This window comes from Melopsittacus undulatus, chromosome 16, assembly GCF_012275295.1.
Source record: "Melopsittacus undulatus isolate bMelUnd1 chromosome 16, bMelUnd1.mat.Z, whole genome shotgun sequence".
Classification (NCBI taxonomy): Eukaryota; Metazoa; Chordata; class Aves; order Psittaciformes; family Psittaculidae; genus Melopsittacus; species Melopsittacus undulatus.
Window position 1 is genome coordinate 1,125,001 of NC_047542.1, and position 23,369 is coordinate 1,148,369.

General features: G+C 42.1%; 1 protein-coding gene across 3 annotated transcripts in view; it reads left to right on the forward strand.

Annotated features, from left to right (window-relative positions):
* The first annotated feature begins 21,979 nt into the window (after positions 1-21,979).
* NGF (nerve growth factor) overlaps positions 21,980-23,369 on the forward strand; it is a 33,083-nt gene continuing 31,693 nt past the window's right edge. For all 3 annotated transcript variants that reach the window (XM_031054682.2, XM_031054680.2, XM_031054681.2), the window contains exon 1: positions 21,980-22,263. The gene's annotated coding sequence lies outside the window, so the exon portion shown is untranslated. The remainder of the gene's footprint in view (positions 22,264-23,369) is intronic.

The following is a 23,369-nucleotide window of genomic DNA, read 5'->3' on the forward strand; positions in this document are numbered from 1 at the left end:
AGGCGCCACCCGCGCAGCCGCCTTTCTTCACCGTGTGCAGTACCGAACATTGGCCACATGATGGCAGCACCAGCCGCCTCTCGGCGCCGCACCTCCGCTTCCCAGAGCCGGTTATTGCCGCCCGGTAGTACCGGCCAGCGGCCCCCCCCCTCCCGTCAGCACCGACGTGCGTGCTGATGGCAGCGGCATTCCCGATGTTCCTGGCTCTCCATGCCCGCAGCCCGTACTCCGTGGAGGACAGGGGGCCCACCCAACACAGCGAGCCACGTAGGGACCCCAAAGTATCCCCAGGGCCCCCACACCCCATCAGTACCGCAACACCAGCTGACTCTTTGACGTGCTTGTATTTACTTTTATTTGCATTTCATTCAGGTTTATTCGTTTTTATTAATTTTTGTTAAATTTTAATTATTTGCTTCAAATTATTTAAAATTCCTTGTAATGAAGTCGTATGTATTAACAGGAACAGAGTGAACATCTGGGGAACAACTAGGAAATACAGGTTACTATTATTTGTGGCATTCATTAAAATATCCAGTGTTGACACATGTGAAAACTGATCTTTTTCCTTGCAGTGTTTGAATGACAAAGTACTGCTTAAAACAGTTCTTTCATTTATTAAATGCTTTAGAGCATCGTGAAGATACAACAGAAAATGAAAGATTCCTCTTCATGACAATTATTACTTTACAGAACAGCCATTTGGGGAAATAATCTGAATTCTGCTGTTTCAAACTGCTGTGCTGTAGTAATGTGTTTTGGAAATGATGAGTGGGGTAAGAACCTGCCTACTTTGTACTAGGTTCCTTTTGACAAGCATCCCAAGGATTGCAGTGGCAAAGCATGAATGAGAAAGACTGAAGCACATTTGTATTAGTCTGTTTAAAGGCACAGCAAGAAAAACACCAATTTTCTCAATGGAAATGAGACTGTAAGCCTAAGAAGTGGAAAACAAAAGAATCTTCTTATAAGGGTGCAGAGATGGATGCTAAATGCATGTGGAGGTATCACATCAAATAGTGAAGAACATCAGTACTACCTCACCATACACTAGTCCTATTGCTTAATCCCAGTTACTTGCTTTCCATCAGCAGAGGTTGAGCTGTGTATTCTAGAATACAAAAAGTTACTCTATTATAAGGTTTCAGCAGGCTGATTCCCTGCTGGAAATCAATGGATGACTCAAATCAAAGGCAAAAGGCAGCTTTGTGTTAGTCTTGAGAGAAATGTGCAACACCCTATTGCCCAAGGCACTCACACACATTAGAGCATCAATAAGTTAACTTGAAAGAGTGCAAAGGGTATTTTCATCTTTGTTTTGCTCACCATGAGCAAGTGGCACTACGTAGGTTTAAATAACTCATTTATTCTTTCCAAAAGAAGTTCAACATCCAGTAGTAACCCCACGCAGTGCTTCTAGCTGTTGTATAAAACCCAACCAGACACAAACACAGAACAGAACCACTTGTCTCTTGCTGTACATGATGACACTGGCACTGATGAAGAACAGAATCATAGAATCAACCAGGTTGGAAAAGACCTTTAAGATCATCAAGTCCAACCTTTACCCCAGGACCACAGATACTCAATACATTTGGTGCATGAAAGCTGGCATAGATTTTTTCATGAAGCACAGCAACTATAGACCATTTCATATTTTTAGTCCAGTTGGTCCTAGGGTTATAGAAAGCAATGGGACTTTGGGAGTTTGGTGTGTGCTACTGGGAGTGTGTACTGGTAAACTACTCTATGTTCCTTGTTAACATCACCTATAAGCACGTACTGATTCTTACAGGGGATGATGACAAAAGGAGCAACATTGCTGACAGAATAAACTTGAGCACTGTAATGAAAACACTGCTCTTTTCATTGTGAGTTTTGTCAAAAGCCAATTGAAGATCTGACTTTAACTTGTGCGTAGCTCAGAACATGAGGATCAGCATGCTGCTTCATCCCAAACTGATGATGAGATTGAAACAAACGGGCAGGTTTTTCAGGTTTGCTTGGTGTCGTGGTTTAAACCCAGCCACGCTGCTCGTTCACTCACTCCCCCCTTCCTCCCCCAACTCCCAGAGAGCTGGGGAGGAGAATCAAAAGGATGTAGCTCCCACAGGTTGAGATAAGAACAGTTTAATAACTAAGGTATAACACAAATCATTACTGCTACTACCAATAATAATGATGATAAAGGAAATAACAAGTGAAGAGAATACAAAACCTCACCACCCACTGACTGATAACACACCCCACTGTGCCCAACTGAGCACAGACCAATACCTTGTCCAACCCCACAGTGAACTAGCCCTTCCGGGTAACTGTTACATCCTGGGCATGATGTGCTGTGCTATGGAACACCTCTCTGGCCAGTCTGGGTCAGGTGTCCTGTCTCTGCTTCCTCCCTGCTTCCCCTCCTCCCTGGCAGAGCATGAGGCTCAGAAAGTCCTTGGTCAGACTAACCATTTGAGCAGTAACTAAAACCATTGCTGTTATCAGCGCTGTTCCCAGGCCGCAAGTCAGAAACACAGCACTGCACCAGATACTAAGAAAAGAAAATGGCTGCTACTGCTGAACCCAGGACACTTGGCTCCAGCTTACCATATCAGCTTCAGCACATAGCAAATACAAGGCTAAATTGCTTTTTCCACTAAACTGGTCTGAACATAGGCTATCAATCTAGCAAGTGCCCAGCTAAAAAGTGTTTTCTCAAATTAGCAGCCACAGGCAAACAGTCAGCTATTGTAGGATAGTAAGAGTAAAAAGACACTCGATTTGTCCTAAATTGCAATGAGCTTACAGTCTATGAATTTGTACAAGCAACACAGAAGACCATGATAATATTAGTATAGCCTTTTGTCTCATATGCACAGTGGTGACCTGCTTTGATAGCTATTTTTGGCAAGTCACATCTAATCCATAGTCTGACATTAGTAAATTGATTCATAGCTTATAACAAAAAAAAATTGGTTTGGTTACATTTCTGCATAAACATATTTTCATTTTGAAAGTTTGGCACAGGCTTGTTTAATACTGACATGATTAACTAAGACACTGGCCAGATTCCTCTACACACATATTTGCATTCTGATAAGGGAAGTTCCCAGGTTTTATTTCTAGACCTTACACTGAAACTAGCCCATGGCACAATCTGTCAGAGTATAGAAATCAATACAAACTCATGCTCTGTTTGCCACTTCCAGCTGATGGGCCAGGGTGTACTGCCAGCATTGACCAGCATGGGACAAAGTAAAGGAAATGCACTTGAGCATCCGGAACGAGAGCACCTGCAGGTCTGCAACTGCCCAAAACTACACAACAAGAGAAGCAATCTGCCTCATACTCATACCTATTGTGTACTGCACTTGCATCCAGACAGACCTTAGGCACATTACAGAGAAATCCTCTTTCATTCAATAGCTCTCTCACTTAACCATGCTCTTGCCACACTCATTATTGCACAGAATTAGAGCTAGTGCTCAACTAGTTTTTCCCAATCTGAAAGGTTTCCTTAACCGCATCTTTGTCATAAGATCTAATAATATATTGTTGGTCCCTTTAGGCACTGGGAGCTGCTCTAAGGTCTCCCCAGAGCCTTCTCTTCTCCAGGCTGAGAATGCCTCTCTGAGGGCTGTGTAAATACAAATCTGCCACCCAAAGCTACTTTCTACCCTGAACGTGCCTTAAATGAGTTTGCCAGCAAAGCTGATCATTTCCAAGTATGCCTGCTCCTTCCAGCTACAGCCATAAGGGGCAACTAGAGCCATTCAGTACTGATTGGCAAGGGTTTTCAAGCATATGGCTTAAATATTACCTCATTCATACAGGTAGGTTAAGTGAAAATAACAGCGTGATGTTCCTCAGACTTGGACCTTCAAAAACCTGGTGCTAAGAGACATACTAAGAGACATCTCAGACTTTAGAACACACAGATACAGAACATATGTTCATGGAAAAAAAGCCTGGTCAGGGAAGCACAAAGGAAAGAACAGCTTCTCTGTTCTGAGGGGCTTTTTTCTCTAAGTGTTGGTCTACTGCCTAGTCTCTGTCAGCCTAGTAGAAATCTATGTGCCTTATATGGTTTGTTCTGAAATGGATGGTTCTTTTCATGACTTCACAAATCTCTTCATCCTACAATCACACGCAAACATTTTCATGTCATTTTCTTCATTCATCAAAATCTTCCACACATATGGGAAATCTCTTTGGCCGAAGTTTGCTGTGAAAATCTTCACATGGAATTATTAATACCTGGCTTAACATTTTTATTTAGTATACCAGTATAGATCCTAGGAACTAGTTGCTAGTTCAGTAAATAGCATAGAGCCTAGTCTGGTTTAGGAGACAGCACAACTTGCTTAGCACCTCACCTTGTTCTGTTGCCTTGCCCTTGAGTAAAATGGGTTCTGATTATTGAGACTGCTGCTTTGCTGCTGGTTTTACACCCTTTCTGGAAAAACCCAGACAGGGTTAAAATAAGCCTGGGAAGGGAACCAGACCCTGATAGGCCAGACAGATTTCCCTCCCCCCACTTCACCCTTTTTAGACTTACAAATGGCAAAAAGAAACTCGGAAAGTCTTCTGCTTGTTTGGCAGCTAACAGGAAAATATTTCTGTTTGCACTTAGCAACACTCTGAATCACAACTTGTAGTACAAAAACAGTTTACGGAGACCATCCTTTTACTCCAAGCTCTTTGCAACAGATTTACTCCAGCTTTTTGCCTTTCAGAAATCTTCAGGGCTGAGAAATCTTCCAGAAGACTCAAGGAAGGATCTCCACAGCTTCCCTTTGGGATACTGCTCTTTCAAGATCCTGCGGGCTTTTGAAGAAGTAAATTCAAAGGAAAGGCAGATAGCAATAAAAGGACCCCCACAAAGAACATGGGACAGTGAAAATACCACACTTCTATAAAATGACTGTAATATGTTGGAGTTTTTGCTTTACGATAGAAAACTAATATTTCCTATCTGTACACAAAAATAGGGAATTATTATTTTCAGTCTCTAATATTACACAGGAAGGATTTTTTTAATTATTAGCTTAATCCATATGCTTATTAAAAAGCATTAAGTAAATTATTAATGTAGAAATGCTTGAAGTATAAAGTTTTACCTTCTCACAAACGTGGTTACCCTCTAAACTCCCACAGTCTCTCCTCTAATGTGGCTTGGAACTAAAGCAAGGAAGTGAAGATCTGACGTTGCTTCAGTTCAATAGAAAGACATTCATTGTGGATCCTGATCCTGAATGTATTGTGTAACTGTCTGAAAACTTCTTGCCTTATTAAAACAGAAAGAATAGTCAAAGGAAATAGCTGGTAAAACAGTTTCAAGACATCTGCCTAGAATTTTTCATGGTAATTAGTTCAGTTCATAGACTTAAAAAATACATAAAAGAGATTCATTAACTACAGAACAGTAACATTCTCTACAGTCATAGAATGATAGCTCAGCATTTGTAAGCTCTCACGAAGGCATCTTGCCCTCATCCTAATTAGATACGGGAGTTTAAAACCTTAAAAAAAGGGAGGGGGGAGGGGAGGGCAATACCTACCATTGATTTATGAATTGTGGCATTTTCTATTAGACTAAAATAATGCAAATAGGCTTTGAAAGACATAATCCCAACGGCAGTTTCTGTAGTTATGAAAAAAGGCTGTGCTAACAACAGAGTTGGTTTTATATTCTGGTATTCCACTCAAGTGTCTACCTCCTCAGTTTAAGGGATGTGGCCTGAGGCCACAGTCAGGATAGTGAACTATATATATAACACTGGCAATAAAACAAGTAGAGAATTCCTGTACGAACTGAAAAAAACAAATCCCATATGTATACATGCATTACACTGGGATGGTAAATCTGCCTCATGAGTCTCCTGCTCTACCTTTTGTAAGGTCTCAGCAGATAAGGAAGGAATGCCATCCAGAGGGACCTTGACACACTTGTGAGGTCGCTGATGCCAAACTCATGAAGTTTAAGCATGCCAAGTGCAAGGTCCTACACCTGGGTCAGAGCAATCCCAGGCACAGCTACAGGTTGGGCAGAGAAGAGATTCCGAGCAGCCCAAAGAGAAGGACTTGAGGGTGTTGGTCAATGAGAAAATGAACATGAGCAGCTTCAGTGTGTGCTTACAGCCCAGAAAGCAACTGTATCCTGGGCTGTATCAAAAGGAGCGTGGCCAGCAGGTCCAAGGAGGTGATCCTGCCCCTCTGCTCTGCTCTCGTGAGACCTCACTTGCAGCACTGTGTGCAGTTCTGGTGTCCTCAACATAAAAAGGACACGGAACTGTTGGAACAAGTCCAGAGGAGGCCACGAGGATGATCAGGGACTGGAGCAGCTCCTGTATGGAGACAGGCTGAGAAAGTTGGAAAGTTCTTTACCATTAGGGCACTGGAATGGGTTGCCCAGGGAGGTTGTGAATGCTCCATCCCTGGGAGTGTTCAGGGCCAGGTTGGATGAAGCCTTGGGTGATACGGTTTAGTGTGAGGTGTCCCTGCCTATGGGAGGGGGGTTGGAACTGGATGATCTTAAGGTCCTTTCCAACCCTAACTATTCTATGATTCTATGATTCTATAACTGAAACCTTAAGCAAAGGTTCACATATGGTTTATCAAAACATATATTAAAGGAATTGTCTGATTACCTACGAGACACACTTGTGACTGTTCTTTGGTCATGAGAATGATTCTGTATGGGCCATATGAATCTCAGGCTGATGACAAGAAGCTGCACATATGCATAATGAGACCTGGTGTTAAAGGGCAACTTCCCACTGGACACAAAGTGCTGTGCTGTGAGATCTTGTACTTTGGCAAGCTCAGTCATCAGTGAAATGGCATTTAATTCATATTTTTTTTTAATCTAAAAGAGTAATTGGGTAAGCAGAATGCATCAGACTGAAAGCTTCCCATTGCCATAAGACAGAAATACACCTAGCAGCTATCCTGAGAGGAAACTGGAAATACCATGGCATTGTGCTGTAGTAGTTACACATCACTCCTTCAAAATGGCAGAACTGAGTTCAAAGAGACAAACTGCTTTGTTCTACTACTGGAGGGCAGAGAGCACAAACTTAGAAGATTGATTACACAGTATTTGTCAGTAAATCAAACAGTGATTGCAGTGGAAGCACTGAGAGCTCCAACACTCACCTCTCTATGTTGGGGATTACTGCAGAAATCCCAAACGTAGCACAAAACAGGTGGATTTGCATCAGTGTGGTATTGAGCAGGAATTCATTACAGTTAAGCTGCTTTTAAATTCTGTGCTCCGATTAAGATATAGCTTGGGTACATCTTGTCACGGGTATGGGCAGTTCAGGCCCTGGTAGCTCAAGGCTGTGCTTGGACCAACGATCCTTGTCATTTGGCAAAACTGGAGCAAAAGGAATTGAAAGAGTCACTAATTCTTTACCTATGAAAAATGATAAAAGGGGAAACTGCAAACAGTCAAACAACTAAAGAGGTATTGAAGAGAAGTCAGTAAGACAACTGAAAGTGGATGAACTTCCAAAGGAAGCGATGAACACATGTTCAAAGCACTCCATTACATGGACATCATTTCAATAGTGGTATTTGATTTGAAAGGATGAACAAGCAGGTCTAACTCGTCTCTCTACTAATGTTCATCTAATTTCCATCTCTCCTCTGTTTAAGTTGTATTAGTATGACAATTCAAATATCGGTGCTCTGCGTAAGTTCCAGAAGCAACTTGTGCCAGTGGGAAGGGAGACATGCAGCATCTGAATGAACGTGAGAGAGCTCGATCCACATTTCAGCCTCGTGTTCTTTGCTGTTCTCCTTTCAGATCTGGAAAGTTGCAGATTGACATATCTCTGGGTTTTTTTATGTTGTGATACTTTTCTCCTAGGATCTATGCCCTGCTGGCTCTGGGAAACTTGTGACCTCTGCATTTTTAATTAGAACTCGTAACTTTTTCCATAGCAACATATTATGATCTCACAAGTACAGAATATGTCAAATTGAACAACTCCTGTTCAAATGAAGTCCAAATACATATAAATACTGAGCAGCAACAAGATGTATGATACGGCGCAGTTAAGAAAATAGACAGCAAAAGAGAGATGGAAGTCTTGGCTTCGGCTAATCCAGAAGTTTGCCCTTACTCATTAATGAATTGATACAAACAGAATAAGATTAGAAGCTGAACTGATTTAGATGAAGAGTTCTTAAAATTAATTCCCTTGCATTGAGAACAGATAAAATCCAGCTGTCTGATTGGTGTGCTGGGGCTCACGTGGGAAATGAACTAGTCTCAGGAAATATTCTAGATGGGGACAAAGCATTACTCATAAGGATAAACAATATAAGCAGGCAGTGAAAGGAAAAGAAATGCTCTACAACAAAATCTGAGCTCAGATCTTACCAGACCCAGGAATAATGCAATACACTATGATGGGTTCAGAAAAAGAATAACATAATACAGCAGTTACATGTATATTTTTTCAAAACCATTTATGATACATTCCTTGCACATGCTGACAAATATTTCCTTTCATAAGAACAGTTGGGAATTTTTGTCCTTCAGATAAACTATTTACATGTTACTATATTTTTTTGTCATTGAATCTTGATTACAAACCTTTTCTGGTATTACTTGGCATCCACGTGAGCTTTTTAAACATACTTCAGTGTCAGCAGAGACTTGCGCAGGACAGTACTTCCTATCACCTTTACTTTGTCATTACCAAGAAAGGCATTACCAAATTTCCTCTCTAATATAAAGAAGTCTTAGCCAAGAAGAAGATATTTTTCTGTTTAACCAGACTTCTGCTCACTTTCCCCACAGTCAGTTACTTGTGTGTCCTTTTCCTGCTTTAAGCTAAGTTCTGGTGTCCTCAACATGGAGCAAGTTCTGAGGAAGCCACAAGGATGATCAGGGGACTGGAGCACCTCCTGTATGAAGACAGGCTGAGAACACTGGGGCTGTTCAGCCTGAAGAAGCTGTGTGGAGACCTCAGAGCAGCTTCCAGTGTCTGAAGGGTGACTACGAGGACGCTGGAAAGGGGCTCTTCATCAGGGACTGTAGCGATAGGACAAGGGGTCATGGGTTGAAACTTTTTTCTCACAGCCCAATAGGAATGGAGTATTTTACTCAAGTCTGCATGGAACCACGTAAGATTGACAGCCTGGAAGCACTGGCTCAAGAGCAGGCACCCGCAACTTTGCTTTGAACTTTCTCTACAGCCCCATTCATTGGAAAAGTGGCAGTGAATGCAAGTGCCTGCACTGCACTCATTCCTTACACCACATTGGTTCTAACTGCACCTATCTAAGAAGCAGGAGGCACAAGTGAATTTCTTCTTTCTGTAAAAGCACAATAACCCTAATCACCCAAAGCTCTGTCCAACGTGGTCTTGAACACTGCCAGGGATGGAGCATTCACAACCTCCCTGGGCAACACATTTCAGTGCCCTAACGGTAAAGAACTTCCTCCTTATATCCAATCTAAACTTCCCCTGTGTAAGTTTTAACCCATTACCCCTTGTCCTATCACTACAGTCCCTAATGAACAGTCCCTCAGTAGCATCCCTTATAGCCCCCTTCAGATACTGGAAGGCTGCTATGAGGCCTCCACGCAGCCTTCTCTTCTCCAGGCTGAACACCCCCAACATTCTCAGCCTGTCTTCATACAGGAGGTGCTCCAGTCCCCTGATCATCCTCGTGGCCTCCTCTGGACTTGTTCCAACAGTTCCATGTCCTTTTCATGTTGAGGACACCAGAACTGCACACAATGCTCCAAGTGAGGTCTGATGAGAGCAGAGTAGAGGGGCAGGATCACCTCCTTTGACCTGCTGGTCACACTCCTTTTGATGCAGCCCAGGATACAGTTGCTTTCTGGGCTGTAAGCACACACTGAAGCTGCTCATGTTCATTTTCTCATTGACCAACACCCTCAAGTCCTTCTCTGCAGGGCTGCTCTGAATCTCTTCTCTGCCCAACCTGTAGCTGTGCCTGGGATTGCTCCGAACAGCGCAGAGCCACAAAGATGATGAAGGGAGTGGAACATCTCTCTTATGAGGAGAGGCTGAGGGAGCTGGGTCTCTTTAGCTTGGAGGAGAGGAGACTGAGGGGTGACCTCATCAGTGTGTACAGATATGTAAAGGGTGGGTGTCAGGATGATGGAGCTAGGCTTTTTCCAGTGATATCCAGTGGTAGGACAAGGGGCAATGGATGTAAACTGGAGCATAGGAGGTTCCATGTGAACATCAGGAAGAACTCCTTTACTGTGAGAGTGACAGAGCACTGGAACAGGTTGCCCAGGGGGGTTGTGGAGTCTCCTATGTTGGAGATATTAAACGTCCGCCTGGACAAGTTCCTGTGTGATGTACTCTAGGTTACCCTGCTCTTGCAGGAGGGTTGGACTAGATGATCTTTTGAGGTCCCTTCCAACCCTTGGGATTCTGTGATTCTGTGACCCAGGTGTAGGACCTTGCACTTGACGTGGTTAAAATCTGCATGATCTGTCTCTGTTGTTTCTTTTCTATTATAGTTTCCAGTGTGGCCTAATGGCTTTAACAGTCAACAGAACCTGACACATTGTAAGGGCTCTAATCTTTACTTCCTTCTGCAGTTTTACAGTGCAAAACCAAATTCTGAGGTGCTTGTGAAGTCCACAAAAGAATAAGTTTTAATATAATGCATTAGTTTCTCCTCATTCGATTCCAGTGAGGGCAACAGGATTCCAGGAATGTGCTTGGTCCAAAAGTTTCAATGTCACTGAAACCCTAATCTTTAGAAAACACTGGAAGATGAACTTTGACTGTACAGACCTTTAAATAAAAATAGCATTCTTACTAATGTATTCTTCCCAAGTGCCTGCTTCTTCCTAGCATGTTTCCCAGCCTAATACCGTATGTTTTTGCAGCTGGCAATTGACACTGCCAATGAGCCTTTATGTTCAATGTTATTTAATATATTCCCATCAGAAAGCTATTTTTACTATACAATTTCAGTATCTTCTTGAAGCGTCTTGCATATAATGTTCATATTTTAATGTGCATTTTCCCATAGGATAAGTAGATAAAGATTCAAGCAACAATACTGAAAGAATTTCAGCTTGTTTGCTGAAAGAAGGGATTTTATAGAAACTACTTTGTTTTACAAAAAAATAAATGAAGAAGTGCAACTTTATGCTTGAAATGGCTATTACTCGAGATAACCAAGAGAGCACCATCATAAAGGGACATTTGCATTCAATTTTAAATGTATGGTAAAATAATATGCTCAGTTATCATTATAAATGGTAGGATTTATAATGATATATCCTTATCCTGGGAAGTTCTCAGAATATTGGCCCATTCTATACAGCAATCCCTTCAGCAGCTACAACTGGCCCTTTAAGAGGCAGCTTGTGTAGATCTCCTATGAAGCCAGGCTGAGAGAGCTGGGCTGGTTCAGCTTGGACAAGAGAAGGCTCCAGAGAGACCTTAGAGCAGCTCCAGTGCCTAAAGGGGCTGCAGGAAAGCTGGAGAGGGGCTTGGGACAAGGGCCTGTAGGGACAGGCCAAGGGGAATGGCTTGAACCTGCCCGAGGGGAGACTGAGCTGAGCTCTGAGGCAGAAGCTCTTCCCTGTGAGGGTGCTGAGGCGCTGGCACAGGGTGCCCAGAGAAGCTGTGGCTGCCCCATCCCTGGCAGTGCTCAAGGCCAGGTTGGACACAGGGGCTTGGAGCAGCTGCTCCAGTGGAAGGGGTCCCTGTCCATGGCAGGGGTTGGAGCTGGATGAGCTTTAAGGTCCCTTCCCAAGCCCAAACCATTCCATGGTTCTGTCGTTTGCCCTAAAGGAGAAGACTGTGATTTGATAGTAGGAGTCTTTTGATGTATTAATGCAATATTTGTAAGCTAAACCTTAGAGGTTATAGCTATATACTATTCCATGCTCTCACAATCCTTTCTAGCTGTTCATACATGCAAAATTCAAACACCGAACAAGGTGGAATCAGCTCCATCCGAGAGTATAGCAGCAACTGCAGACTACAAATGGTTCAAGACCAGTCTGGACAGAGTCTTGGGCAACCTGGTTTAGTGTGAGGTGCCCCTGCCCATGGCAGGGGGGTTGGAACTGGATGATTTTAAGGTCCTTTCCAACTCTAACTATTCTATGATTCTATAAACCTCGCATCGTGTGGGATGATTTACAGTGTTTGAAGAGTAGATACCATTTCCATAGGCTTGTTCATATGGACATACCTCCATTGCTTCATTACAGTAAGATCTAAATTTCCTTTCTGCTATAGTCTATTAAATAAGCACAATCTGTCCCTTCCCCTGGACTGAGAACATTTTTCTTCACAGACAGCCAGTATAAAAATACTGTGACCTCTTTACCAACCTTCAGGCCAAGAGTTTCTGCTGAATTGGAAAAATAATTTTATGTGGCTACAGAAATAATGTTTGTGTTTTATCAACATTGTTCCCACCCAAGGCTGGATTATCTGTTTCACATCCATTCAAACACAGGAAGGTTATGACAGGGCAGACAGCAATCTGGACTTTATTGGCTGGGAAAACTGACCTCATAAATCTGATTTGATACATCTGTCCTTTCGGCTGTCTGCATACATGCCCATGCATACAGTTGGCCATGTGCCTGCTCAGTGGTAGATCAGCTTCTGTGGCTACTGCACAGAGGATTTTCCATTTCCCCCCACCCTGCACAATAATAAACATACTGAAAGAAGTGCAGAAAGGAAGATATGTTCATATAGTAGCTCTAAGAGCTTAAGTGAGACAATGTACTGTGATGATCAAGGGTCAGGAAGCCAGTCAAACTACCTAGTTGGTTATGTCTATCTTCTTCTGGAACCAGACAGCAGTGTTACTCTCATTAGCACACTTTGTCTATGAATAGAGCACATCACAATGTTGGAGACCATCTCACAATTCAAAATACCAAACTTCCAAAGAGACCATGTTTCAAGTAGGGAATGATCAAAACCAGCGCTATGTAACTACCAAACAGGTACTATGATGCAACAACTCCTCCCGGTAAATGAATTTGCATTTACTAGAGCGAAACATTCCAGTTTGCCACCAAAGACACCTAAAGTGTGTAGCTCTGCAGCACAATGCAGATACATAATAGTGAGTTTCTTGCAGGGAGACACCAGCAATCCCCTTTTCCTCCAGTGTTCTGGACATTCCATGATTTACAGCTATCTGTACAGGCTTAAACCATTTGTTTTCCATCATTTACTATAATTAATGAATAAAAGAGAAAGAAAAAAATCAACCTAAACCCCACATTTACAACCATAGAACAGTTAGGGTTGGAAAGCACCTGAAGATCATCCAATTCCAACCCCCAATTTCATCCATTTCCTTTTCAAAATGAAGAATATCAATCTATAAAAAGTCCCTGTACCAAAAAGCAGTTTTAAAACAGCTCATACTGGCTCAAGAACATGTTTTCTTCTTTCTGTTCACTTCCACTAGTCTCTAGGAACTCTGATGTGAAACTTCAGAAGTGCTGCTATAAGAACTACCTGGAAAAGCAACACTATGATAGAAATAGGAACAAAGTAAAAATGTAATTCTCTCATTTAGAACGCTTCTCTCCCACCTCAGATTTTCTTTTTCCATAGACACATAGATAATTTTATGACTGATAAACCTTTCCATTCCAAATGTCTGATTTAGTTGCTAGATGCATACAACAGCAGTAAAATACAGACCTAAGAGACCTGGCTTTTTTACTGATGGATGCTTATTGCAGGTACTGTTGTTTAATTTCACAGTGGGAAAGCAGGTGATTAAAAACCAGATTAGCCTCCACACTATGGATGGGTTTGTAGTCCAGTTTAGAAGGAAAACAAGTAAGAACAGGCTCATGCTATTGATCCCATTTTCTGCTATACGCTGAGAGGATGCAGCAGTTATAGATCTGATTTTACATTGAGCTGGCTCCCAGCAGCTCTTGTAGTAGTGCAGGGTAAGATAAGAAAATCACAGGAACAGCAGCTGATAGAATAATCCACCCATTGATTTCTACTCCCTGCTTATGTGCCCTGTGTTAATAGCACGTTGCAGTTCAGCACTGCTTTCAGCCTGTGCTTCCCGAATCAAGTCGAGTATGAAGTAAAGCAATGGGAAAAATCAAATTCTTGAATTCAGTCCAAATGGAATTGGACAAAAATAGACGCAAAGATTCGCATTGCAAATCTGGTCTGGGATGAAGGTTGTGTTGGTTGGTTGGTTTGGGGTGGGGTTTTTTTGTTCTGGTTTGGGTTTCAATCCTTTTCACTCAGCTCTTCTTCGCAATAAGGGCAATGTGAAAGGAGAATGCTGGGAAAGAGAAATGTTCTTGTTCCCAGCAAGCAGGTTACAAAATTGAGGGAGGTGGAGGATGTGAGGAACTCACTTCTGACACAGAAGGCACAGAAAAAACTGAGCAGAATGGGATGAGTTGCTGTCAGTCACCTCTTACATAAATACTTTCTTTGCCAGTCATGCTAGAACTTGGTTTGCTGTCTCTCATCAAAGCACTACGTAAATGCTGATAATTTTAATGCTGGACATCTAAAGGTGTGACAATGTGAAATATAATCCTAAAAGAAAGGGAGACATTTAAAATAGAGGTGAACAGTTCGCTTCCACTCTAGCACTGGGCAGAGCCTTTGCATGCCCTGCCTTCCCCAGGTTTAAGTTAAAGTTCAGACAAGCAATAGCATTTCCTGTCCTGTTGGGAACATCCCTCTTTCTTTCTGCTTTACCTGGACAATACCTTTAAGAATCTAGGAGTTCCAATTTACAAATCTGAATGATGATTTGTTTGACAATTTATTAATACTATGGATGATCAATTCAGTATCTCCTTATTCTCCAGCATTTCATGCAAACCACAGGTAATGAATGCCCTGGTACAAAAGCATTTGCTTTCATTCCAAAAGGACACTTTGTGACTGTAGAAGTTTTCAGCAGTTCATGTGGCTGAGGAACCTGCAGGCCACATGTAAACAGTAAATACACGATGGAACAAAACCCCAACCAAAAGCTTTTCACACCAACCACAACATTGTACAAAGACTTAGGACCAGCTAAAAAGCTGCATGCATCAAATCAAGCTTAAAGTGAATAAGAAGGCACTCTTTGAATATCCTTTAATTTTATCTGGACCTCCAGAACCCCTTAGGAGCTGTCCTTCTTTATAGAAAAACACTAAGCATAAGTATTATACTAGCTTTGTAAGTTTGAGTTCTGCTCTTGATATAGTAACATAAATCCTAGGTTAATTTCCAAGCAGAATTACTTTACCATTCTGACGGCTTGCATTTGGAATGATACAGATTTTGGAAAGGCTTAATGGAATGACAAATGCAACATAAAATTGGATTTGCATGTCCTGAGGAGATCAGGAAGAAAAGGAAACCCCAAAATACCAACTCTCCCTTCTTGCATAACGTAGAATAGTTTGAAGATATAACGCGGTTCAGCATTTCAAAGGAATCACAGCATAGAGAGGAGAATGATGCCAAGACACACAGGAACTCATACAGCACCAAGCCTTTTGCACTTGGATATTCACAGAGAAGCCAGGCACGATGCTACGCACAAGGCAGTTACATGTCCATGCCTACTCACTGACTCCACTGCATGGTCTCTTAGATAACAGAATGAGGCAAGAGCCTTTAGCAATAGTGATTTATCTTCACATTGTTCTAAACAGCAACCATAGATAGGATGAACAATCAAAAATCCTTTTTATGGCAATGACTGCCAATGTCTGGTTTTCAGGTTTGGAAAGAGGATATGAGGTGTGCACTGCATTAAGAAAAGTAGGAGTAAGACTGATATCCAGGGTAGAACCAGTAACTCACTCTCATTTGGGAATCTAAGTGGGGTTCTTCCTGCCACCCAGAGAGGGCCCAAATGAGTTTCATAAACTCAGCTCAAGATGACATGGCCAAAACACATGCCTTCTGCCACTGGTTCCAGAACAACATTGTTATTGAAACACTCAGTACTTCCCCAGACTCAAGGCAGTGCTGAGAAGATAACAAACCCATTGATCCAGGCACAAAACAGTGTGTCAGTCTCTTAGTGGTGATAACTGCTTCATCCAGTTCTTCAAGAGCATGCAGAGTAAGTTTTTGTTTGCTGAGCACTACATGATTATATTATATAAAGCTGCTGCTAGCAGTATGAAAACAATATTAAAAGTTTAACTAAGACAATGTGTTTCAGAATAATTTGCTTTCTTTGGAGCTGGAATGTCCCCATAAAAAGGCATGATCTGTACTAGACTGAGCTGTCCAATGATCTGCAAATGCTGCACATTGTGTCCTGGAGTAAACTCTGCTTTTTTCAAGCCCAAATTGGTTTGGATTTCTCCTGTGCATGCAGAGAGCATTTTCAAGTAATGCTACAACTACATGTCTTAAACCTGCAGTTCAATTTGTGGGCTTGACTTTCACAGATGTACTTTCACTTTATAGTACTGCATGTCTAATGACAATGCCCCAGGATACGCGGTAGAGAGTGTGTGAACATGCACCTGAAAAGCAGAGCTGGTTCCATTTTCAAGGCTTGATCCACTACCCTGATTTGGCAATAAAAGGGTTTGTTTTTTTTCTGCTAGCCTGCTGAAAACACTATCATTTATGCACACAAAATACCATTCAGCAATTTCTCCCTGTGTCAATACAGACTCATAGTTACTAGCAGCTTCCTGCTTCTCCCACAAGCCTCTCTCCCCACCTCACCTGGCTTTCCACCAGTATTTCACCCCATCCTCTGCATCTCTGCTACAGCTGAGCTATTACTAAATCTAGCACGATATATAGTACTATGTATATACTAAATAGTACTATTTCTTCTTAAAGTTTGTATCGCAAAGTCTCCCCCACCTCCCTGTTAATAGTTGTGGTCCCACATTAGCACACAATGAAAGAAAGTCCAGGATGCATAAAAGTGAGTCAGTTAAGATCTTCATTCCTGTTAAAGGCTGAGGTATTTTAATCTTGCAGACTCTGAGAAGATTTACTCAGCAATACAGAGATGAAAGAAGATGAGAAAATGTCTGTATTATTCCAAGCAAAACCCAGTGCATGAGTGTTACCAGGGACTGACTTCGAGCCTAGTTTTCCTCATAGCAAAACTGAAAAGCTGTGCCTTCATTCAGTTTTCAACTTGGAATACTTCTCACACACACAACTATGCCTTTTACTGCAGAACAACTTCACATACATAAGCCCTTCCACACTGACACAGACCAAAGGTAGCTCTAGCCTGGAGTTCCGTCTCCAAGTGTCTAGAAGATGTGTAGAAAACAAGTGCAAGAAATGGGGCAACTGCAGAACAATTTATTCCTTGATATACCCTCCTAGTTTACTGCCTTTTTTAGTAGTGAAACCAAGTTGCAACACTGGCAGAGTCCCAGATTTTTAGACTTTCATCAGTTCAATTGTTGCTACATAATTCAGAGTTCAGGTCTTGGAAGACAAATATGATACAAAATACTCTCAGAGCACTACTTTAAATACAATCATTTGCAATTCTTTCCAGCCTTTTCCCAAAGCCTCTTCAAGATTTATCACTAAAGGCAAAAAGATGCTGGACACAGAGATGGTGAAGAGCAAGTCCATCCTTGGAGTCTGCTTGTGTCAGTGCAGGATTCCCCCCAACTGAGCACATTCTTTGGGCTATTTTAAAATGTCCCACCTTAATAGTCAAATGCATCTCACTCCAAGTTCAATGTTAAGCCTATGGTTCCTAATTTCATAGCAGGACTTCCTACTACATCTTTTTTATTTCCCCCACATAGTCCGTAGGGACTAAAGCTGAGTGGAGAAGCAAGGGTCAATCACAGTCAGACACTCACATTTTTCCTTTGTGTGTGTACACGTGTATGTGCTTGTGTATGTGGACATTTTCACATATATTTGTGGGGATTGCCTGTGGATCAGAGTCTCATAAACAAGGCATTCAATGCAGCCATGCCTCTAGCAAGCCCTGCTGCTGTATATGAAGATTCAGCAAGCCTGAAAGGAGAAATTGTGATATGATCATGTGTCATTTGCTCACTAACATGGCAAAAAGGATCAGATTATAATACTCCCTGTAGATATAAAATCCCTGAAGCATCTGCCAACTCCCAGAGGTCATAAGGGGAGTATGGCCATCCTGGCAAATTATCTTCATTATCTCAGCATGCATTATGCACATGTGATGGAGCCAGACTCTGACAAGGAGCCATAGTTTCTATTAGAGCATATTACAAGAGTGGTAGAGAGCATGAATACGAGGCCTGTTTCATAGATCACAGCAGAAAGAAATCATTCTACACCAGAGTCTGTACTCTTCTCTGGTCCCAAATCCATGGTTTCCAAGGAGAATTCAGACTCCAGCCCAGGTCTGGTTCAGCCAAGTGCAGAAAGCTACATACGAGGAAAAATACTTGCAGCTACTAAGCAGTGTATCTTAAAACTTCTTATCCTCTTGCAGAAGAGCATGGAATACGCATCTGAGAGCTCAAAATCCTTAGTTCTTTTATCATTTTAAATAGCATTTATGCTCTCATTTGACCCTCACTGCCAATCAACAGCTGAGTTGACTGCTACTGCTAAAGCCAGGACAGCCAGTAATAAAGGTATTCCGACAGAAGTGAAGGCCTTGTGTAGTCCAGAAACATAGTTACTCTAGTTAGTTACAGTTAGTCTAGTATCAATATACCTACTCTATAGTTACTCTGTCTTTCCAAACAACTATCAGGCAAAATCTCTGCTGAATCTGAAGAGTAATATAGTTTTTCTCATAGCTCTGCTCTGTATCTATGTCACTGCCATTAGAATCATATCCTCTGCACCAACACTTGAACAATCAACAGATATCTTATTTTTTAAGATCAGGCTTTTGAGATGTTCTAATTTATAGTAAAATGGTTCTTTTCTACTACATAACTAATCACAAGTGAAAGAAAGGAAGCATATCACTTCCTTTATCCATTCCATAATAACTGAACATTTCTAATCAGCACTTGGTTTGAATTGCGGTGTATTGGAAATGCCTCATGTACAAAACAATGTTCCAGAGCACCCAGGCTACATTCTGTATGTACGGGGGTTGGACTAGATGAGCTTTAAAGTTCCCTTCTAACCCAAACTATTCTGTGATTCTATGATTCTCTGTATTATCGATTCAACTGTGAAGCCATGTGGCAAAAGTGGTTATGAAAATATTCACAGGAGACTGAGTCCTCCAGCATATCAGTAATGAACTTGTTCGTCTGACCTATTTGTTCATGACCTATAAGTGAATGTCTGCTTTTTGCTACTGACTTCTATCATACACACAATACTGTCAAGCGATGCTACCCAAACTAACAAAGCAGACCCCTTAATTCCTGTATCAACTTGTTCATTTTTTGTAACTAACCCAAGAGGCGAATCTGCATTTTGATTCTTCCTTCCTACCTCTTGATTAACTCAGGCAACCATGGTTAAGATTCCTCCAGATGAGTATTAAGGGAAGCGATTAGTATCTCTTTACATTCAATTTAGCCCTAAGAAGAGAGGTCTGAGGCACATTGATGCAGGATAGCTATGATCTATTTTCTGGAAATGTTTAAAATTGGAACTGATAAATATTCCTTTAGGTAAAACAGACACTGTCTCACAGTCTGAATGCCTCATCTGAGATGTTTAAAGCTTTCCCTGGATTCACAAGGAAACTAGTGATCTAGGGGAAGTGGGTTATTTTTGATACATCTTTTTTCATGTAGGGACAGTATTACAAGAAAGTATTGAATGTAAGTGTTCACACACACAAGGTGTCTCTGAGGACAGTAAAACTTGTTAACCTTATCCCACCCCCATATACTTTCATGGGATCTCTGAAAACCATCCTGTGCTCTGTGGGCCCCTTTCTCAGTGACCTGACATGCATCCAAAGTGTCAGGATTTAGGAACAGCAGCTGTACGCACCTGTGCTCCTTGCAAACCCACAAAGATTTCAGAAAGAAATAAGGATTTTCATCATTTTGGGCAGCTTTTTTTCTTCAAGGGTGTTGCTTCTAAACAGAAAAGCGCAGCCACTTCTTCTCAAGTGCCTTCCCTGAGCCTTTCAGCAGCACAAAAGACACTGGCTCTGGGAGGAACCCACCTTCAGTCCTCAAGCCCTCTTACAATCCTGAACACACCACATGAGCATAAGGCACTATTTCCCTACATTGCGCCCCCTCCACCATACAACAGAAATGCTGATGCAGAGAAAGAGACTGTGATGATCCACACTGTTGCTGCTGTGGGTCTCAGCGTAACCCCAACCTCAGCCCAGGGGTCAGGAGAGTGCAAAACGTTTTCCCAGTAGTCATCACTCCCAACAGTGCTGCTCTTCATTGTGGTGGGAGCACATGTTTTCCTGCACTGTGCACTACATGGCAGTACTCAGGCACACACTGGACAGCCTGACTCTTACAGGAAACTGGAGATACAGTTTAAGGAAGCCCATATAAGAGAACATGGGAGACTTGAAATTATTGTAGTAGAAGCACAGAACAAAGTGGACGCAAATCTATAGAGAACCAGGATCCATTAGTTCTGTGCTCACAGAACTCTTTATGCAGATTCACTGATTACAGAGCATGTGATATCATCATAGAATCATGGAATGGTTTGGATTGGAAGGGACCTTAAAGCTCACCCAGTTCCAACCCCTGCCACGGGCAGGGACACCTTCCACTGGAGCAGCTGCTCCAAGCCCCATCAAACCTGGCCTTGAACACTGCCAGGGAAGGAGCATTTCCCACTGGGATGCAGCATTTACCCCCAGCAAACTGGGAAGGTAATATTAGCATTTGCATCAAGCATTTTGTGCTGCAATTTCCTGAAGGATATTTCAGGCAATTTGAAATGCACATCACTTTCAAACACCAGCTGAGCACTGGAGCCAGTTATCTTGTGACTGGAAATAAATGTAAGGTTTGCCAACTAGTTATAATAAAACATGAGGGTGTGCTTGCTTCAGGTTTAGAAAGAAGCATAGCCCTGCGGTAAATAAGAAGCATTATTATCTCCAAGCTACTTTGCCTTCTTGCCCCACACCCTTATGTAGTACCTTCCACACATCCTTCGCTTCCCCAGAGGACTGTAAGGACAAGGCTCTCCCGACGGCTGCCCTCTTCTGGATGGAATCACACAAGTTCCATGATTTCCACACAGATAAAATGCTGTGTCTACTTTTCAACAGAGGACGATCTAAATTCTTTCCTTATGTCTGTGTAATCACAAAGGTTACACTATGCCAGAATGAGAACTACGACATTCTGAGTGGCTGCTTCACAGTTCCCTACATAGTTAGCCAATATTTTTTTTTAGAGCTTTTAACCAAAAATGCTTTTTTTTCCCCTAGCATCTTAAAAAAATTGTTGCCTTTCCATTTCTTTCCTATATTTATCAGTGCTTAAGACCACACTGCTGTTTCCTTGTCAAGTACTTCATTCTCCTCCCCACACATAACGGGAAACATTTCCATATCTCTTTGTTGCTTAAGGTAAGTATGTTAAACACTGGATATTATGTCTGGAAAGGTTCTTATATAATCTTTTCCTCTGCCCAAGTCAGGGTCAAATATTTCTTTGCTACTCTAGATCAGCGTTTGGCTGACCCCTGTTACAGGCAGCTGATAACAGGGACTGCACAGTTCCTTCAGGGAACCCAGTCCACGGCTTCACCAGTTAACTCTTAGTGTTCCTGGAGGTTTGTTTCTAGACTCCTCACACAAGTAAACAGCTCCAGAGATTTCTTCAAAAGGACCCATTCATCAGGGAGTGTGGAGTTTCCTTCTGGGAGCTCTCATCTTTAAATGGATAGCAAGGATTAAGATGCAAAGTAGAAAGGCTGAGGACAAAACATCCCTTAAAGAGGGTTTCAGTTCTTGCCGGTGGAACCAGGAAGTTGGAGGTTTTTCTCAGTATTCTGTATGCACAGTCATACCAGTGCACACTGAAACTTTCACTGCACATCTGTGCATCACTGCATGGTCTAGGCACCACGCCAGAGGCTGAATTCCTGCGAGTCCGTGCAGCTCCCACACGTTTACAGCACTAGGACCCAGAGGGAGCTTCATTTCTGTGAGTCAGTGCAGCTAGCTGAGCCCTGTGAGCAGTGAATGAGGCTGGAAAGGCAGAGGGAATGTGAATGGCTCTTCTGGCTTGGGAAAGTGTCCACAGACTGGGCTGCTACGGACTACAAACCAGCTCGGACAACCCTCCAGATCCCCGGTACTGCCGGCATCCCGTGCCGCTGCTCTGAGGTGAGTGCCCCACAGGAGCCAGCGTTCACAAAGCAGGAACACAGCAGTCACACCAGTTGTGGAAGTTTGGGATCTTCAAAACCAGCCAGTGTGGGTTTGCTGTGCAGTGATTTTTACTCTCTTGAGGAGAACAGAGCAGATGGCTTTGAAATGCGGAGGGCTCATGTCTTAAAAATAGCATTTCTGAGGAAAGCATGGTCTAGGGAAACTGCAAACTGCATCTGCTAAAGCAGGTTAAACAGCACATAGATCTGGGAAGGTGTTCATAAGCATTTGTGTTTAAGCTTAAAGCTCAAAAACCATCTTTAGTAAGAACAGCTTAATCTTAGAGAAATGTAATATTATTCTTACTCTTTTTATCCAGGTATATGAGAATTTACTTTTATTTGCACCATACAGCACTCACACCTATATGAAAATTCTTTACTGCCTTTGTTCTGAATATTCAGGCTTACTTAACCTTGATTTCTTTTTCCTATAGCATAATTCTAATCTAGATAAGAACTTCTTTCTTTCTCTAGTAATATAAATAGGAATTGTGGTAAATCAAAGCATGACCGGGCCAAGGCAGAAACCTCTCGCTATTGGCAGAGTAGTAGATCACTAGAGACTGTATCCTCTACCATGTCCACTCGGAAAAGCTTACAAACTGCCTGCCAGTGATGGAACTGATCATGTTTATTGGTTTATGCCAGGTGCTAACAATGTTTTATCTGACGCACCAGGCAGAGACAAAACTGGGGACCCCAGTCAGGGAGACAGAAGGAATCTGTGTAGTGAGAACAAAAAGTGTTTGTGCTGCAGTTGCTTTCTTCACTTTAAATTCTCCTTATATGCTCAAGAAGTTTTGGGGAAAAGGCAAAGCTAGCCTGCTTGTCAGGCTGGTTTTTCCAAGTTGTCACAGCTCTGAAGCTGCACTGGAACTGTCTGACAGATAATTTATGGCTGTTTTCGTGCATTAGAGTATCACAATAAAGTCTTTTGGGCATTTTTTTTTGCTAAGCCAAAGTAAAATGTGACAATTACCTGCACAAAGAGAAAGAAGCAGCTAAGCTGCCTGTACTTTCATACTCTGCAGCTCTGGGCTGTTTCAGGTATTATGGAAA